Source organism: Protopterus annectens, chromosome 1.part0 (genome assembly GCF_019279795.1).
Source record: "Protopterus annectens isolate FY-2018-M chromosome 1.part0, PAN1.0, whole genome shotgun sequence".
NCBI lineage: Eukaryota > Metazoa > Chordata > Ceratodontiformes > Protopteridae > Protopterus > Protopterus annectens.
Genome location: NC_056725.1, coordinates 1,165,022,753 through 1,165,044,084, shown reverse-complemented (window position 1 = coordinate 1,165,044,084; position 21,332 = coordinate 1,165,022,753).

Here is a 21,332-nt window from a genome sequence, read left to right as displayed (position 1 = left end):
AATATGTCTACTCCTGCACTACTTTTGTGCATCCATTTGTGTATTTTGAGATACATGCTAAGTATTATGCTGACTGTAGGACAAGGAATATAGTTTATTTTGTATTCTGTGAAATCTGTAAGGCCTATTACATTTGAAAGACCAATAGAATGCTTAAAGAACGCATTCAGGAACATATTAGGGATATCCAGAATAGGAAGAAAACCAGTGTCTTAGCTAAACACATTAAGGCTGAGGGGTTGTTACACTGTTTCACATTTTTTTTATTGGAAATCTTAGATGAAGGCTTAAGGGGGGGCATTAAAAACAGAATGGATTTAGCAGAGCAGAGATGGATTCTTAAGCTAAACGCCCACACATTACCAGGGCTCAATGGGACAGTTTCACTTAAGCCTTCCTTGAAGGCTAGAACACTTAAACATTAAATTTAGTAGAAGAGTGATGTTAGTTAAATATACATATTATTAGTTATAAATGAATTGTGGTATTGATTTTATATATTTTTGTATGCAATTTAAAAAAATGTTTTATATACTTAGGATGATTTTTACTAATTGTATAACTGATTAATTATAATTAATTGAGTATGTGCTTAAAAGGAAGTTGCTATGCTTGATGTATTCAGTCTGATGAAGCAGTCAATGTGATCGTGAAAGCGCTTACTCATTCTGTGTGTTTTGTACATTAAATAGAAGACTTTCGCAGCTGTGGTAGTTTGGCTCAGCTTTTTTTGGAATAGTATGGATACTGGTCTATAGTTAGAGAGTTCTAATGAAGAGCCCCCTTTGTGGGGATGAATTACGTAGGAGATTTTCCAAATTTTAGGTATGTATTGTTCTGAGATGGATCTATTAATCATAATCGATACTGGGTAACAGATGACATTGGCTGCTAGTTTCAGGTATTCCTTTGGTAGTTTGTCAGCAGCAAGGGTTTTAAGTTTTAACTTGGTCAATAATTTCTTTATTTTGCCTATTGGATGGGTTTGAGGGAGCGTGAGGTAGGGGTGTCTTTGGTTACAGGTTGAGCAATTTGTAGGGAACTGTTTTTGTTTTTTATGAGTGAGAGTATAGAGTTTATGAAAAAGGAGTTAAACTGGGATGCTGTACTCTCTTCTGAGTTAGGGGTATTTGGAGATGGAGTGGAAGTACAGCCTGTATACAGTTTTTGATAGTACCCCAGAATTTTTGTGGGTTATTTTGATGTTTGTGTTGCATTGTTAATTAGTACTGCTTATCAATTTTGATTTGTTTTTTGCAAATATTACTTAGGTGACTGTAGCTATCAAGGGAAGCTATGGTTTTGTTAGCCTGATGTTGGTACCAGTCTTTAGTCTCTTTGTTTTAGTAGTTGTCTGGTTTCCTTTGTGAACCATGGACAGTAATTTGTTTTAGATCTATTGTGTCTGGTAGGAGCTGGGGTAGTATATCAAGACATTTATTGTTGAAATATTAGAATGCTGCATCTAATGGGAGGTATTTTAGTGGGGATCAGTTGCAGTTTTGGAGCATTTGTTTAAAAGTGTCTGGGGCAAATATTTTGCATTACAGACTTGCTTATATGATGTAGTTTGTGAGAGAGTTGCAGTGCCTTAATAAATAAGTTAGTAGGTGGTCACTAAGGCTGTCTGGCAGACAACCTAAGTGATAAATAAGTGAGGGTTTGTTTGTCAGGATCCAGCTGAGAATTGATTGTCTGTTGCTGTTTTTGTCTACTCTGGTGGGTATTTCTATCAGTTGGGTGAAACCATGTAAGTTTATGTAGTTGGAGGGGTTTTCAGAGAAATAGGTTTGCCAATCAGTATTGAAATCTCCAACTATAATGGCTTCTTGGCTAAGTGTAGTGGATGCCCATGTGAGCAGGTTTTCTATAGTAGATGGGTTGCTGTTGGGTGGGATGTATACTGCTAGTAGGATTATATGTTTATTGTTGTTGATTTTAGATTTGAGGCCAGTAATTCAGTGTTGTTTAGGTCTGGGGGGTTTACTTGTAGTTGCTCAAAGTTAAGAGAGTTCTTATGTATTATTGCTACACCTACACCTTGCTTTTTTATTCTGTCTTATCTAAGACTATTATAGCCAGGGGGTATGATTTTGTTGTTGTTTATTTGGGGTTTAAGCCAGGTTTCAGTTAGGACAGCAATGTCAGGAGTGTACAGGAAGAGGGTAGCATGGAATTCATGTATTGTGTTTACCAGGCTTCTGAGATTTATATTAATAAGAAGGATGTCTGATCTATTTTTGGGTATATTGTTGAAAGGCAGGGTGTTAGACTTTATTTCTGGCTGGGGTTTTATTTGTGCGATGGATAGGTTTTGTTGGGTGGAATTTGGGCCTAGGTTAGGGTTTATGTCTCCACATAATTGAAGCTTTGATTTTTTGTGAGATGTTGGGCAAAAATATTTAGTCAAAGTTTGGGGGGTTTTCAGTGATATTTGTTGAGAGGTAGGTGAATGTAAATATCTATATGAGAATAGTTCAATTTTGGTGGAGTTATACATTTAGGATCTTATTGTGAAGTTGGTATGTACTGTTTGTGGAAGATTTGTGGATGGGAAGGTGGGAGGTTTTAAGTAGATAATGCAAAGGTTGTGAGGTGTGGTTAGATTGAGGGCAATTATTAGTAGTACATTGATTGTTATGTGGATGAGCAGCATGTTTGAGTTTAGGGTTTGGTGTAGTGGATGTGCTGATTGTTGTATATGGTTAGAGGAGAGTAGAGAATGAGTGGAATTGTGTGAGAAATTGCAAGATGGATAAGGAGATGGGTGGGGTTAAGAAGTGGTGTGATATAATGTTGATGTAGGTCAGTATAAGTGGAAGATGTGATGTGGTGGGTGTGGTGAGGTTAGCATAAATGTAATTAATGTGGGGGTGGGTGGAAATGGGGGCAGGGTAGGGGAGCAGAGTGAGCCTGAGTGTAGTGAGGGCAAATTGAGCTGGATAAGCTATGTTGCAGACCAGCCAATGAGTACAAGAAAAACAATCAGTTAAAACAGCTTAGCTAGGTCAGTACATTGACACCACAATAAGGGCAAAACAGGGTTTTTCAACTAACTTCAATGAAATAGGGATCTGCAATTTACTTGTATTAAAATTTAGAAACCAAGGATAGGTTTGACTTTAGTATGGGTGACTCTTTAGATATCTTTAACATTTGTACTCAATGGGAGCTGGCCAGGGGAAGGTAAAAGCATCCAGTAGTGTTCATGCTTTTATATTCTATCACAGAGAGGTTAGTTTTTCTGTAGATTTGTTTCTGAAACTGTAAGCTACACTTTTTCCAGTTCCTTTCACTTTACACTTTACTGCTTTACACTGTACAGGGTTCTGGTAACTGTGCGGTGCTCTGTTCAGGTGATGTTTTGAGAGATAACTGCATGACTGATGGAAGGCATGTGGAAGGCACAGCTAAGAGTTAAGGGGACTGTAAAAAAGAGAGAGAAAAGTGTATGTATGTATATATATGTGTCTACCTCACATTATCGACACTCCAGAATGCCGACAACCATATGGCCGACACATATGATCGACATTTGGAATGCCGACAATGTGGAACCGGCATCTCACTATAGTGTGGAATGGAAAGATTTCCATTCCTGCACTGTAGTGTGATCTTGGAGTTGGCATGCTAAAGTTACGGGGTGTGTGGGGGTGGAGCCCCCTAGGGGGAATGCAGGGTGATGTAGCCCCCCTGCTAGCAGTTGGAAGGGAATTTTATGTTCCTTTTTAATGATTTATTACGTTGTCAAGATTTAGGTTGTCGGTCATGTGGTGTCGGCCATGTCGTTGTCGGTGTTTTGCGTTTTTCCCAAATATATAAATATACATGCAACACGGAGTTATAGATATACATTAAAGGCTGTGGGATGATGTCCCCTACATGGGGGATGCTGGGATGCATGCATGTTTTATTGATTTTTCCTAAAAGTACAGTGGATATGCATTCAGAAAAAATGCAGTAGGCAGTACTTATGCATGAAGTCTAACTTTGGGTACTCACAGAGTCCTTTCAATTAAATATTCATGAAAAGTAAGCTGTTAAAAATGATGATAATGTTTTCTTTAATGCTATTTAACAGTGTGAAAAACAAGGAGTTAAAATATATTTTTGCATTCTATGATAAGTATACAATGCAAGCTAAATAAACAAAGATCCCTTGTTATACCAATTGCAACTTCAAAAAAGTACCTAACTGTACTTACAGAAAATAAATGTATGAAGGTAATGTATATATCCTTTTGACTGGAGAGACACAATTTTTGTTTGCCCTTAGATAAACAAGGCACAGTGAGATATTCTAGACTGGCTGATGGAACGTAGAAAATACAGCTGAAACCAGATTAAAATGCAATAAACCATCTGCTCCAAGCAATTTACATATCAAGACAAGAAAACCTTCTTAATAAAGGCCAAGCCTGATTTTTAGTTGTAGAGTCTGTACAGAAAGTCCTTGGGAACAGTGGTCTCCAGTTTATTCATATTGGAATTTGTCTATAATGTATCTATAATGAATTTTCCTTTATCTTTTTTATAGAAAAAACGTGTTATTGAATGATGTATTTGAATGTAACTGGATAGGGAAGGAGGGAATGTTAATTAGGGATGAAAGATGATAGAAAAAAGGTCAATCATGATATAATAATGTACTCTGCTTTCCTTACACAGTACTCTACCTGTAAGTCTTTGCAGGAATAACCAACTCTGGAAACATGCTTCAATTATTACACATTAAATGCTCTAATTTGTATTTTTATAATATATGCCTGTTTATTTCACCACTCTTTTTCTTGCAAATAGTACTTCAATCAAGAGCTTTAAGAACAGTTACAATTCCCATGCTATCACCCCTCCCATACTTTATTTGGTGGGTACTATTACATATGGGAAACTAGAGTCCACAGTCCCCCCTGTATTGCAAAGATTTAGGGTTGGGTCTTCAGTCACAACCTGTTGTTTTATGTTCCTGAAATGGTCATAAATTCACCTCTCAGGCTTCATTCTTGAGGTGAATTTCTTCACATCCATTTCTGATACACATGACAATTTACATAAGACTAGTGATCCAATTGTAATCCTCTACATTATGTCACCATAAGAAATTTAATAACTGTTTTTAAAATGATGTAAGAGTTACAAAGAAAGAGACAAAGAAATAATATATTAACACAGGCTACAATTACTGTTGAAGCATCTGCAGTATGTGCTTGCATTTATGGGGATTAGACAAGATATACAGTATAAAAGTATATGGATATACACTGCCAAAAAAGAATCTTCTAAACCGATATTTAGTGGCTTTATAATGTGGAAGGAGAGAATGCATTTTATCAGAGTGTGTTAGATGAACATTTCATTTACCCCCATTTGTGTCATAAGGAATTGCAAGGATTTGTAACTCTTTGGTTATTCCTTGTGCATTTAATAGAATAACATGTTTTTAAGACACTGAAGGAGCACAGCAACCAAAATCAGTTGTATTGGGTTGGACCATAGTGATAAACTGTAGTGAGTAATAGCTAATAATATACAGAGATGGGGACCAGACATATATTGTATTTTAGATAAGCTGAAAAAACTGATATTTTACTTGGTATTTTAACTTACATATTTATAATGAATTTTAAACATTTTTGTAATTAAATGAATGCACCTAGGACATACTAACATCTGTGTTCACATAATATATTAACATGTTTGTAGTAGAGTAGCAAGTAGTAACACAAACAAGTCTATATTAAATAAAGAATAGAAACCACTGACTTTTCTTCTTGAATGTTCAAGATTTACCTGTGAACTTAACTTGTTTTCGGTTGTTGAAAGCACTAATAAGGCATTCTTTAATTTCATCAAAAAAACTGGAAGGGAATTTTATGAACTTTTGCATGTCATTAATTAATAATAAAGCTGTCATCCAGCCAAAGGCCATGGCAAATGTGCTTGCAAAAACTCTTTGTTTAAACTTAAGAATAAATAAGCAAACAGGTCAGCATGCTATGGAGACAAGGAGGACAACCCTTATATGACTATAGGTATGATAAATACTACCCCAAGAAAAATTAAAAACTCAGGTTCCATTGGACGAAATAACATACTTGGTGGTTCTTTAACAGAATCAAAGAATACTTAACTAAACCCCTTTCAAGTATGTTAAACAAAATGTTAGTATGCGTACATTTCCCTGAATGAGGATAACAGGCTGCAGTAGTGCCAGTTCACAAAGGGTAACAGCAGATGCAAACAATTTTAGATCTTTTGACTTAACCAGTACTCTAGATAAAATCACAGAGACAGTCATAATTGAGGTTATCCAAGTAACGCATTGGACCTACTTCTACTTCTGTTAGATGTGGAATTGTTGGGGGGAGATGTTGGAAATTTGTATCATTCTTTAATGAGGTAACAGCACCACTTGATGAAAGGCCAACAGTGTGAAGTGCTTAATCTGGTGTTTGTGACATTTTGGACTTCAGTATCCATTATCGTTTCAGTAGCTGTGATGTGATATGATCCACATTTGTCTCAGTGTGGTTTATATGTACCAGGTTATTGTGTCCGTAACACTCAGTGGCTGGTAGGAAATAATAGTGCCACTACCCTTATGCAGGCCTCAATTAGTCATTTCTTTGTCATATCCCCTTTGGTTCATGCTGGTCAAATTTTGTAATTTCAGACTTTCACAATCTCTGTTTTTTTCATCAGTTTAACTAATGTTTACCATATGCAACCTTAGGGAACTTGGACACACCCTTCCTACTTCCTTTATTACGTCAAGTAACCACTGGGAAATCCTCCAATGTCACTGTAAAGGGACTTAATTCACTCACGACTTGTAGTGTTTCCCCACTTTCAAAAAACTAGAACAGAAGAAAATCTATATCAGTCAATACATTGTATTTTATTTTACTTAAATCTGTTAACCGGCCCAGGACAGAGCACTGACCACAAATGATCAGTTTCATTCCTAGCACAGGAAAATAATAAAGTCTGACAATTATGGAGTTATATTGCAGGACGTAAAGTATATATAATTATGCAATTGTTGAGAATATACAGAAATTGTATGCAGTATCAGAGATAAACATTCATGTATGCAGTTTCAGTAGTGTCATAGAGACAGGTGACCGGGTTTATAAAACCTTACATGACCTTGATCTAGTTAAGCTATATAGTGAGGTAGTGATATATTTTCCTATAATGACCAGCAGCAGATTATGGAAATCCTATTGTTCCTAATTTAAATCGTGTGCTAACGGTGTATGTCATTTAGTGAGATGGTATGCCAAATATAAAACTGAAAAAATTAAGTACAGTCATGCAGTAGTTTGTCTTGCCAGTACTGTAATTGGGTGGGGCTTAGAGGGTGGCTGCCCTGGGTACAGGCTGTTGGGGTGTGGGTGATGTGCACAGCAGAATAGTTGCCAGCTAGGCAAAAGTTCAGTATTGATAGTCTTTTTTGGGTGTCATCAAGAGAAGGGTTAGATCTCTCACATAACGCCGATCCCTTCTGTGGAACAAACTTCCTCTACAAGTTAAGCAGTGTGGTACGCTGTCTGCATTTAAAAAGCAGCTGGGTAACTGGATGTGTTTTCATAAATTTACTCCTGGCAGCACAGTCCCGGAACTCCTTGAAGTGAGAGGCAAGGCCTATGGGTGGTTATGGGTAAGTCAAAAGTGGTTTCAAGGCTCAGTTGCCTTATAACTCCAATTATGCTACCATTCTATGATTTGATGAGGATAGGGGGTACCACAGTGGTTATAGTCTAGGGCAGGGGTCTGCAAGCTTCACTATCAAAAAAGCCATTTTTGGCCCTCTCCCACCAAATAAAATTCATCAGGAGCCAAAAAACCTATTTGACCCCTAAAATGAACATAATGCAGCGTATAAAGTTTTATATATAGTTATTATACTGAATATAAAATAAAGTTTATACAAACAATATTTAAAATTCGTATCTATTTTTGTTACTTTGTTGGGATTGCTCACTTGCTCTCGGTGTGTGTGTGTGTGTGTGTGTGTGTGTGTGTGTGTGTGTGTGTGTGTGTGTGTGAGATATCTCTTGACCTCTTAGAACAAGAAATCTGGACAAAGCCATAAGTAATGGGGCACAAAGATCCGAAAATAGGGACACTTTTAAATATTGCTCTTAAAAACAGAAAGTTGATAAAATAACAGATTTTGTATTAGTATTAATTTTCGGATGGGTATAAAGTCTGAAACTCAAATGTCTGTCTGTTTTTTTCTGACTTTAGCCGTAAATGATTTGCCAGAAAACCACAATTTTATGAGAAATAGACCCAAAATATGAGGCAAAAGTCAGGACATTCTGCAAAAATCTACACAATTGACAGGTAACTGTGTGTGTGTATGTGTGTGTGTGTGTGTGTGTTTGTGTGTGTGTGTGTGTGTGTGTGTGTGTGTGTGTGTGTGTGTGTGTGTGTGTGTGTGTGTGTGTGTGTGTGTGTGTGTGTGTAAAATGCATGTTAACAGAAACCATGTTATTCTAGCACATTTCTAAGGTTATAATAGCAATATTTAAAGTCCATGCCTATTTTTGTTCCTTTGTTCCCCTTTATTTGTGTCTCTGTCCAGATTTCTTGTGGTAAGACTTTGAGAGGTATGAGAAGTATGGAAACCTTTCAGGAGATGCTGCTGCTGTCAGGGAAATGCTTGCTCGCTCTCATTGTGTGTGGAATGCATGACAACAGGAACCGTGTTATTCTAGCTAGTTTCTAAGTTTATAAGAGGAATATTTAAAGTCCATTGCTCGAGCTCTCTCTCAGTGTGTGTATGTGCATCTGTGTGTGTGTGTGTGTGTGTGTGTGTGTGTGTGTGTGTGTGTGTGTGTGTGTGTGTGTGTGTGTGTGTGTGTTTTGTGGTAGAGTGGCCATTATTTTTCAAAGCTACTGGCAGCCACTTTTGAGGGGTGGAAGAGCCACATGCAGCTCCATAGCCACAGGTTCCAGACCCCTGGTAGGGTATCAAATGACTTAACTGTAGTTCTGTATCTTGCTAGTTTTTGACTGTTGTTTATAAGGACAGAATTAATGCACAGGTATAACCTGAGCTGCTTATCAGTAATTACCAAACCCTGGATTGCACTGTTTTTTTTTTTTATTTGATTGCATATTACTGTCATACATTTAACTGCAAAACCATCCACATTCGTATTTGTTACTTCCCTTATCAACACAATATTTAATTCATATTTTAAATGTCAAATTCAAAAATAATCTCAGTGCATTTGTTCAGCATTTTTCCACTAATGATTCTGTTTTGTAGTATTTGTTGTAATATATTTCCTTAATTAGAGTCTTCAGTTTTAACATCCAAGTTATCTATTCTAATACATAGTCTGTATAGCATGTGATTGAAATGTATACCACTTTAGAGTAGCACTAGGTTTAGGCATAATATAATTCTGTAATAAATTTGCCATGCATTATATTGCCTTGGTTTGGTAATTGTATGGAGGATATTTATTAAAATCTAGGTGTCAGTCTGACAGACACAAAAAAGTATGGCTCTTTTTTTCTGTTTTCATTTGCAATACTACTATTAAATAGATAAAGAAATAAAATAAAAAAAACTTTTGTTGTTCTTCAGGACTGGGGTTTCAAGTCGCAGGCAGTTAAAGTACCCACACCTGGCATCTTATTTATTTATTTATTTATTTATTTGCATTTGTTTACCGGGAAGGTCCATTGGGCCAAAATGAGCCCATTTTCAGTGGAGGCCTGGGGAGAAAAACACCACAATAAAATGAACAATAACACAATGTGAAAAGATCCACAATAAAATGAAAAATAACATAATGAAGGCATAGCACAGTAAATACTTAATGTTCACAATACACAATATATAACATAACATACTATGCACGATATCTAACATAGCATACTATACAGTACAATAAATCAATACAAACAGTGCAATAACATAGGAGGGATGCAGTTGACAATTGAGAGCCAGGGTACAGTATTATTGTAATATTAAGGATGTAGTGGATTAAACAAGAAAATATCATGAAAATTTAACCATGAGTAGGAGAGGAAAATAACAGGCAGTAACAGCAGTCTAGTTAAGTAAGAATTAAGAGATATATAGGGGTTATCTAAGAGGAAAGGAGATAGGGTAGTAAAGAGGAGAGAGAGTCAAGTTTTGGGGTGTGATGTTTTGGCACAGCCAGAGAGAGGAACGGTATTGTCTCAGGGACTTTTTAACGAGAACTGGATTGCTGGCACACCTAATTGATGGTGGGAGGGTATTCCATAGTTCTGAGATAGTAAAATACTAGAGCAGCTGACCAGGTGAGAGGTGTGGTTTTTCAGCATTCAAGAGTAATTGGTTTTCAGATTGTAGAGGTCTATTTCGATGGTAGAGAGTAAATAGAGAGAAGAGGGCAGGGCAGTTAGATGGTTTGTAAATAAGTTTGTGTGCAGTGATTAATTGTAAATATGTCAGGTAGTATGGAAACTCTAGCCACTTTAGTGGTGTAATAAGGAACAATAGTTAGTTGAAAATTTTGAGTTGGTTTCAAATTTTGCAATTTTATTGTAGCACATGTCTAGTTTGGATTTCAGAGAGGACTGGATATTGATAAGGAGGGGGGGGTTATTTTGTAGTCTGAGGAATTGATTCTGCAAGGGTCTCTCAGTGCAGTGACAGTTTTAACACCTCTGCAGTAGTATGGGAGGAGGGGACTCTCAATTTCTCTTGAACTACAAAAGAAAATACTGAACAAAGACCTGCAATTTAGTTACTTTCCTGGCTGTAGCTGGATAACTTCTAAATATAGTGTAAAACAAGGTCTGAGCCAAACATAAATGATGGTGATTAGAGACAGAAAAGAAGCAGACCTGTTACAGAAGGTAAAGAAAATAACAGTCACCCTCCCAAATCCCATTATATGCCAATGTCATGGGAATTCAAAGTTACTTCCTTATGTCTCCCATGAGTCATGCAAAGTATTATGGGAAAGAGAAAGGGTTGAGGGAGTATGAGATCATGTTGATACATCAAGCCCCATTGGTAGTCATCTTGCGGAAAACAGGCTAAAATTACAAGTAAAGCACTTAGAGTGATTTTGAGGTGTTAAAATAGGTCAGGAAACAAAGATAGAGTGAAAAAAAACAGTTATTTTAGTTCTAGGGTGGAATTTTCCTATAAATGCAATTATGGGGAATATATACTAACTTTAAGACTGTGGTAGCTTGAAGTTTTTACTCTTATCCAAGCTACAGTCATCAGGAGTTAGTATATGTAAGTGAAAGCGGTGTTCATAGGTTCCATAGGTTCATAGGTACGTACTAGGCTATCTGCCCGAAGGCATTTATAAGCCTAGCCATAATGTGTTGGCTTACGCTGCCCCCTTAGATTAGTTCCCTGTGCCTCTGTCTAGCAGAGCCACTGAAGTGATCCCTAGGGTAAACTTTCTGTTTCCCATCCACTCATCAAGGTTTCTCTTGAAGAGTGTTCATAGGTTCATAGGTTCATTCTGGTACTAGGCTATTGGCCCTAGGGCCTATACAAGCCTAGCCAAAAAGGTACCCTAGCTTTCGCCACCCAAGAAAATTATTTTCCTGTGCCCCTGTCAAGCAGAACCACAGAAGTGATCCCCGGGGTGAATTTCCTATTACCCATCCAATCATCAAGATTTTTCTTGAAGAGTGCTAATGAGGAGCTCTGTTTGACATAGATAGGTAGTCTGTTCCAGAGTATAGGAAGTCTCTGGGACAGGAATTTATCCCTCCAGCATGTTCTGTTTATTGTGGTGACAAGGTTTATGTCCCTAGAGCATGTAGCTCGGAGGGATTGGGATTTCTTTAAGTGGAGCATGTCCAACAGCTCTGGGTTTGACATAGCTTTGTATGTTAGGCAGAGATCGCCTCTGAGTAAGCGATATGCAATGGAGTAAAGCTGGAGTTTTTTGAGATGGTCTGCGTAAGGCATCTGTTTGAGGCCAGTAGTCCTCTCTGTGAGGTATTTTTGTGGCCTTTCCAGTTGTTGTAGATGTCTTGTGAGGTACATACCAAAAGGGGCATTATACTCTATAATGGGTCTAATGAGTGATGAGTAGAGGGGAACAATGACCTCTTTTTTTCTGGATGAGAAACCTTTTGTGATGAGGTGTGCCATGTAGAAGGATTTCCTGACCACTGTGGTGATGTGATTATCAAAGGGGAGACTACTGTCCACCTGTGTCCCAAGGTCTCCTATCACACTTTTGGTGTTAAGTAGACTACCGTCTATGTGGTAGTTCATGGGTACAGAGTTTTTACCAACGGGGATGACAGTGCACTTTTTGGCATTGAGCTTGAGACCATGGCTTTGACACCAGTCATCTGTCTCAGTGAGGCCCTTTTATAGGATGTCCACATTGTTAGGAGTTTTGATTATGGCACCTAGTTTGTGGTCATCTGTGAATTTAGTTAGCCAAAGACCTTTTGTGTTAGTTTGTACTTCAGAGAAGTAGATACCAAACAGGAGAGGACCCAGGACTGAACCCTGTGGTACTCCACTTGTTACTGGTCTGAAGTCTGATTTGGAGTCTGCTACTTTCACAGTGTGGGTTCTGTCAGTAAGCCAGTTGGCAACCCATCTTGTGACATAGGGATTTTTACCTAGTTTAGAGAGTTTATCATTTTTATAATATATATAATTTTTATAATTTTTATTTATCAGTTTATAATTCCCAGAGTGGGGGATGGTGTTGAACATCTTGGCGAGATCTAGATAGGCTGTGTGAACCACCTTACCCACATCTATGGCTTTGGTGACTACTTCAAAGAAGTCTATCAGGTTTAGGGGATGTGATCTGCCTTTTACAAACCCGAACTGTGTGGGGTCCAGAGTTTGGAGATCTCCAATGTCTTTGTTTATGAGTTCCATGATGATACATTCCATGGCCTTGCAGACCAGGCTCGTCAGGCTAATGGGGCGGTAATTCCCGGGGTCTGTTGTGGCCCCTCCTTTGTGGAGTGGGATAACCGTTGTGGTGCACCATTCAATGGGCACAAAGCCTGAGGTGATGCTATGATTGAACATGGTACTTAGGTGGGGTGCCAGTTCATTCTGTAGTTCATGTAGAAGACAGCCTGGGATGTTGTCAGGTCCCATGGATGCTGTGTTCTTGGCTTTGGAGAGTGAGGTTTTTACCTGTGCAGCCATGATTACAGGAACTTTGCCTTCTTCCAGTATAAAGATGGCCCCTTTAGGGGGTGAGAGGGGGGTAAATTTAGCACTGAACCTATCTGCCATGATGTTGGCAATAGTAGTTGGTTCTGTATATTTAGTGTCATTGTGCTGTAAGTCAGAGCAGATCTGAGTGTTGCCATTGAGATTCTTGACATAGCTATAAATGCTTTGTGGTTGTCTTTAGAATCAGTGGCGATTTTGTTTTCATAACTAGCTTTGGAGGATTTTATGAGGGATCTCTGCTTCTTACTGAGGCTGACCAGGGAGTTCCTCCAATCATGGGATTTTACTCTTTTTTGCACCAGTTTCTTTCATCTGTTGTAGAGTTTGTTTATCGCAGATGACCACCAGATTGGCTTCCTTTTTTTGGAGGATAGCATCTTGGTTCTGTTAGGGATAGCACAATCCATGCACTCGTGTAAGTGCTTATAAAGTGCATTTGTGTGGGATTCAGCAGTCAGACCTCTATTGTCCATCTGCATGGGTGTTGTGAAATTTGCCACTTCTGTCTTAAGAAGCATGAAGTTGGCTTTGGAGACATTTTTTTATGGTTGTTTTCCTAATGGGGGTTGGGAGCGGGATGCAGATGTCTAGGGTGATCAGCTTGTGGTCGGATCTGACCAACGAGGAGCTGACCTCTGGTGTGGAACACCGGTCACCCATGTTGGTGATGACCAGGTCTAGGATATTGCTGCCCCTGGTGGGGGTGTGGATAAGTTGATCCAAGGCATTGGAATTGATGATTTCCAGAAAACGTTGAGCAAAAGAGTTGGTACATGAGTAGTTTTCCCAGTTAATGGTAGGGTAGTTGAAATCACCCATTATTAGAGTGTTGGGTTGTACCTTAATATTTTCCAGTGTATCAAGAAAAGAGGAGTGGGAATTCTGGGGCATGGTGGGGGGTCTGTAGCAAGCTACAATATGGATTGTGGTTTTGCCCAGAGTTAGTTGAACATGGATAATCTTGGATGCATTATGCTGAGCAACTAGCTTGGAGGTGTGGATATCCTTAATGAATATGGACATGCCTCCACCTTTAGTGTTTCGGTCCGGATTTGGTGGCGAAAGGTGTGGTATGAATTATAGCCTAGTAATGCAGGGGTGCTCTCTGGAGCTTTAAACTAGGTCTCTGTCACCGCACAGATAACAATGTTCTCCATTTTAAGGAGTGCCTCGAGTGAGTGCATTTTGAGGTTTAGACTTCTAGCATTGAGTAGCATTACCCTCAGATTTTGCTTGCTTGTACCTGTTACGGTGGTGAATTTGTCATTTGAACCTTGCCTAAAAAAGGCACTATATGTGTGGCAAGAGCCTTTGCCAGAGTCCGGCGACAGATGCAGGCCATCTCTGGCAAAGCAGCGTGGTCTGTCGATCATGTCATCCCAGGCAGACAGATACCAGATTCCCTTAGAATGACACCAGAAGCTTAGCCAATTGTTAAAGTCAATCATTTTGTCCTTGTACTGTGGTATCATTCTGGGTGATGGCAGGATGCTACTCAGGGCTTGGGTCATACCTGCCTGGGCTACAAGATCAGAGAGCTCCTCCATGTCTGTTTTCATGTAGTCCAGAGAGGTACGTCTCAGGTCATTCACACCAACATGGACAATGACAGCGTCATATTTGTACTTGTTGTGGAGTGACCTGAGTGCATGCATTATGTGGCAGATCCTGGCACCTGACAGGCAGCTGACAGTAACTTTTTCTTTGTTTAGCCTGTTGAGTGGAACAGCAGTGTGCCTGACTATAGAGTCACCTATGACTAGAGTGTTGGGTACATTATGCCTTATGGGCTGTAGTTGAGTGGCACACTGAGCATGTGGGCTATGTGTCATTTGGGTTGTGTTGGGGGGTGGAGGTTGCTTGCATTTCTGCTTTGGAGGTCTTGGTTGTTTGGGCAGATTTTTACTGAGAGCCTCCGTGAATGTAGGTGTGTGTTTTGTGCTTCTGTGTGTGTGTTTTGGTGGTGTAGGTTTTGAGGGTCTATGTGATGAGTGTGGTGCGGTGCAAGTGTTTACCTTCTCCTCTTGACTGTCTAGTCCAGTCTTCGGTGAAGAGAGCTTTGCTCCCAGTTTGGCTATATAAGTGCATCTCTCACAGGTTGTAGTGTTGGGTGGTAGGAGGAGAGGGTTTTCTGTGTACATGAGGCAATTGCTGCATTGTCCCAAGATGCCCAGATTCATCAGGTAGACAGGAGAAAACACCGGGAGCTTACCTTTAGACATGCCTGAATAGGTACTTATTTATTAAGTGCTAAAAGCTGTTTTCCTCTAGACAAGTGAGGAAAGTTGAGTGCTGTAGCAATTTGTAACTTATTTAGTGCTTACAATGAGTTCTGAACAAGTGCTGAGCTCAAAGAAACAGATTTGAGTGCTAAAACTAAAAAGCTGGCTAGTTTCAAGGGAAAATTTGAAGAACAGACTTTATGGCACCAGGAATAGTTTAACCGTAGTTAAGTGGGGGGGGGTGCTTAGGAACTCACAAACAGTCATGGACACAGCAAATCCGTATCTGGACAAGACCTGCCACAGGAAAGGGGGGAAGCAAGCTTAGAATTTTTTTTTCAGTAAAAGTGGAAATGGAGAAAGCTGGAACAGAAGTTAATTCGAAATGGTTAAAAAAACAATGAGTTTCAGAATTTGAATTCATTTTATTTTTTGTGTTTTTTTTTATCCATGCTTGAAAACCTTCAAATCCCTGTTCAATCAGACTTTGTAATGCTTGACAATGTCTTCATTCCATTCAAGAGGGTGTTTTGTGCACACATCAACATCCCAGCAATAAGGACACTTTTTTCATTTTTATAGCCTAACCCTTTCCCCATCACTGCAAAGACCATCTACATACCCTCTGCCTGTGCATGCTCTTTTACCTACCGACAAGGGCTACCATCACTGGCTTGGGTGGCCATGTCCATGTCTTACTGGTATTGGAGTTCCATATCATAATGGGTTTCCACTCTCTAGCCATGACCTTGTCACCAGAGTAATGTCGTGAGCTGAGTGGCTCCGACCATCCCATCTCTGGGATGAGCATGCCATCTCCAGAAAGCACTACTCAATGTCAGGTCATTTGGGCTATGGTCAGGGCTTCATCTCTCTATAGGACGGGCACAAGCTAGCATTTACTGTTGTTGCATGAAATTGCCATTTAAAATGTAAAAATGTCAGGAATCTCTGTATCAGATCTCTCCCTGCTCATTAGGAACCTCCTAATTAAATTGTTAAAAACTTTCTTCTGGATGCAGTCTTGTAGTTTATATGAGCCAAAGTAAGATGGGTGTGCACTAAGAAAGAAATGTACTTTACAGTAGAATTTTTATTTTTACAATACCAATGATCCACCAACTATCTTAGCCATTAAGTACCATTAAGTGTCAACCAAATTACAGACAATTGATAAATTTACCTTCAGTGAGTCAGTCATCCTCCACTGGTGATACCATCAAAGTGCAATGGAATAACAGATAAGCAAGTATCAAACAAAATATTTATTTATTTTATTTTTTTATTTTACATTTGTTGACCGGGATAGTCAGACTGGATACATGTCCATTTTCAGCGGATGACCGGGAAGAAAAGCTCCAAGATAATACACATTGAACATTTAGTAAATGCTAGTTTCAAGCAGATTACAGTCATAAGAAATACCAGCATTTAGCACATATAGTACTAACTTATTATAAAACACTTTACAAAACATAATATTTTCAAAGTTATATATACATAACATTACATTCAGGTTTAAGACACATTGAGCAGCAGTTATACAATTGACCCTTCCTGAAATGTTGTGGTAGAAAAACGTTAGAAGTAGTTGAAGATAAGGCACTTAAGTAATAGAGAGGTCACTAGTCGGGGTTAGTGCAAGGACATAACCAATGAGTTTTGAAGTATTTCTTGAGTTTGTTTTTGAATCAAGTTATTGAGGGTTCTAGGGTCAAGTCAGCTGGGAGCCTGTTCCATGTTTTTCCAACAGAGATGGCAAACAAAGAGTCCCCAGCTGAGTAGTTGGATTTCTATGTTTGAACTAGGAGTCTAGTGGATGATCACAGTGGCCAGGTGCTGGTGTAGGGGCTGATAATATTTTTTAGTGCAGGTGTATTTTCTGCAGTAGGCTACGCAGTTCAAGCCATCCTAGGTGATTTAGGTTGTGACAGTGGTGTGTCTGGTATGCTGTGCCAGTAGCAAATCTGGCAATGTGGTTATAGCAGGATGATAGTTTATTAAGATCTGTTATGTTTAAGTTGGAGAATAGAGGTGAGGAGTAGAGAAGAGTTGATAGCAGATGGGAATGGGCAATTGCAGTTCTAGCAAGTGGGGTAAGGAAAGGTTTGATTCTGTAAAGAGAGCCAAGTTTTTTATTAATGGTTTTGATAGTTTGATTGATATGCACATCAAACTTCAGGTCCTTATCAACTATGACACCGAATAGTTTAGTTTGGGCTTCTGGGGAGATGATAGTGTCATTGTTAGCAGTTATGTTAAAGGATGGCAGGGGGTCCTGCGTGTGGGGGAGAAGAACAGCTTAGTTTTGTTGAGGCTTAGGATTAGATGTGGATTCAAGAGCCATTTTTCCACTGTATTAAAGTATTTTGGGTTAATGTGAATAAAGTAGCTGGTGAGGTGTCAGAACAAATCAAGCTGGAGTCATCCGCATATTGAATGCAGGTAGCATCTGGGATGACTAAATGAAGGTCGTTGATAAAGATGGAGAAAAGAAGGGGTCCTAGTATCGAGCCCTGGGGGACACCTAATGTGATGGGTAGGCAAGATGATAGCTTGCCCTGCCATAGGACTGCCTGTTGCCTGCCCTGCAGGTAGGATTGAAACCATTGGAGTGCACAGTTGTTTAAGGAGAAGACCTTCAAGTTATTTATAAGCATTTTGTAGTCAACCATGTCAAAAGCCTTGGATAGATCTAGAAAGAGTGCTGAGGATAGTTTGTTATTATTATGGTTGTGGTTAATGACATTAGAGAAAGAGAGGACGGCAGAAGTAGTGCTGTGGTGCGGCTTAAAGCCATGCTGAAAGTTGGACAACAGCTTGTTCTGTGTGAGGTACTGCATGAGCTGTATGTGTAAACACTTCTCCATAATTTTAGCCAGAGGTGACAGAATAGCTATGGGTCTAAAGTTTGACAGTTCAGTGGAACTGCCTCCTTTATGGAGAGGTATGACATGGAAGATTTTCCCTATAGTGGGTAGAGTAGCTTCAGATATAGCTCTGTTAATCAAGATTGAGATGGAGTTTGCTATGGTGTCAGCACCCTTTTGCAGATAGTCTGCTGGGAGGAGGTCAGCAGCCAGGGTGGTGGGTCTTAGTTTCTTAAGTAAGGCATGGATAAGTTGAGTATGAACAGGTTGGAAGGTAAAGTATGTTTGGGTACTGGGTGTGGCTGCATTAGAATTAGAGCCACTGGGAGAGAGTTGGCTGGCTAGAGAATGGATAGTCTCTGTGAAGAAACTGTTGAAATTATTAGCAATGTCTACTGGGGATTTTTGTTGGGACGCTGAGGGGGGTGGAGTGGTGGTTTGGCCTGGGTGGAGTAGTTTGTTTATTCCTGCCCAGAACTTTTGAGGTTTGTTCTGGTGTTTTTGCAATAGATGGTAGTAGGAGTTCTTTTTGTCTAAGGTTATGGATTTTTTTGGGGTCATTCCTTAGCTGTCTGAATCTTAGTTGATCAAGTGGGACTTTTGTTTTTTGGTAGGTGGCCCATGCTTTGTTTCTGAGTGAAATTTTGCTTTTGGTATCTTTAGAAAGTCATGGTGCAATATTAACTTTGGTTCTAATAGAGTGGCTGGGAGCATGGGAATATGGTGTTAAAGTATTCTACTGCTTCATCTAGGGGGGATACTTTTTAGTACTGACCAGTTGCATGCCTTAAGTTCATTTTGAAACTTGGTGAGAATAAAATTCTTGTTGTTTCTTAATGTATAGGTGGGTTGGTAGGAGCTGTCTACTTTGAGCTTGATTACATAGGTGAGACAGTGGTCACTTAGGTCATCAGGCAAAATGCCTGATTTATAGGATTTAAGATGGGTATTGACGAATATCCAGTCTAGGGTACTTTCCTTGTTATTGGGTTTTCCTGTCCTGGTGGGGGAGATTATGATTTGAGTAAATCTATAGAGGTTTATGTGGGTTGTGAGGGTTTCACAAGAGCAAGTGTTCCAGTCAATGTTGAAATCCCCAAGAACAATTGTTTCTTGGGGGTAGTTATTGGATAACCAATGTAAGAAGTCTTCTAAGGTTTCTGTGTTCCTCCATGGGGAATGTAGACACAGACAATGTTTACATTTTTGTTTTTATAAATTTGTAGTTTTGAGATAAGAATTTCAGTATTATTGAACTGGGGTGATGGTTGGGTGTCTATGCTGACAGATAGGGTAGACTTGTAAAGTATGGCTACCCCACCACCCTTTCTGGTGGTACAGTCTAGTCGAAACATATTGTACCCTGATGGCAGAATCTCATGGTCCTTGGTGGCAGGCTTTAGCCATGTTTCTGTTAGGCATAATATATCTGGGGAATGAACAGCTAAGAGGACATGCAGGTGCTGAGTTTTGCTATTTATGCTCCTAATGTTTAGATGGCAGGCCAGCAGTGAGTTAGGTCTATTTGTTGGAGCTATGGTCGTAGGGGATATAGTAGGGGGATTAGAGTCAACAGGTGGGGATGGACCAGGGTTTGGGTGGATGTCGCCATCCTTTGTGAGGTTGTAGTGTATCCTGAGTATGAGTTTTAAGATTTTGAATAAAGTTTTGTAATAGTGTCTAGTTTTATGGCTAATGTAACTAGGTCTAGTAAGACGGTAGTATTTTGGAGTTAAGCATGAGGGGAGTGAGTAAGGGTGCATTATTATCTGTTGTAGATGGGATGGATGTTTGGAATTTAGGGTAGTGGATACCTGGGTGACCCTGACATTCGTAGGCAGTTGGGAGATATGGGATGAGTAACAAGGGCAGAAGTAGAGTTAATAAGACTATTTTGGGTGCTAGCATACTTACTGAATGAGACTTGATACTTAGACAAAAGGAATAGTAGAGTCAGAGGGCTGGTGGTAACAGGCTGAGGGTGGTGCTCTTGAGTAAGAAGTTGTTACTGATTGGTTTAAAAAAGTGGGGTGTGGTCTAGTACCAATAAATGTAGCAGCACTAGGGGTGGGAGTGATTTGGGGGCAGGGTGGGGTGTGAAGCGAGGGCAAGCGGAGCAGGGATAAATCAATGCTGTACTAAGTTGTAGCAGTTTTAACTGTTTGAAGAAAAAGGGGGTTGGGAGGAAAAGAGAAGGCAGTAGGAGTGGTTAGAGGGAGACCTTGATTGACTCAAGACACCACACCAGAGGTAAGTTGAATGTAAGGGCCTAAAATCTGCGCTCAGCACTTTAGTGTTACTTACACTCAGCACTTTAATTTTACTTATGTTTAGCAGGAAAGACAGACCAACAGTATACAGTTTTGAGGATTTTTACAAGGGTTACTTGTTCAAATGTCAGACAAATAAGTAAAACTTTCAACAGGAATCTTTGTCTGAGTGTTAGAAAACCAACAAGGTACAAGGTATACCTGTAAAAATTAGGGTCAGAGGGACAAATGTAAGAGTCAGTGTACTTTAGTTACAGGGGAAGGAGGCAAACACTCAAGTAGAAAAGAGCCCTATGGCTGACCAAAATGGTGACTTGCTTAATTACACAGCACTGTAAAAGAAAGCTTAACAAATGTTTTTTATATGTGTCACCTACTCTGATTAATTGCTGGGAGAAACAGTTTTGTTGTGGTGGCCAACTGCAATCCTATAGGCACCGTTATGCAGGTGCTGCAGTATGCTAGTGTAGGTAAATATAGAGTTCAACTAGGAAAAGAGAAAAGCAGAGATTCTAGGGTAAGCGTTAAGGCAGGAACAGGCAGTTATTTTATAATAGTACATTCAGAAAGTTTTTTTGGAGGGGGGAAGTAGCACACTTCAGAATGGACTAGGATTATAGCTAAGAAACCTAAGCAAGAGAGCAATGCAGTAAATAAACATGCACATAATTACATAAACAATATTAGCAAAATTATCCCCTAAGTATTAATTGCCACATTTTGGAAGCAGGTAAACTTTAGGCTAAGATTTCCCAAAGAATAGGACTTG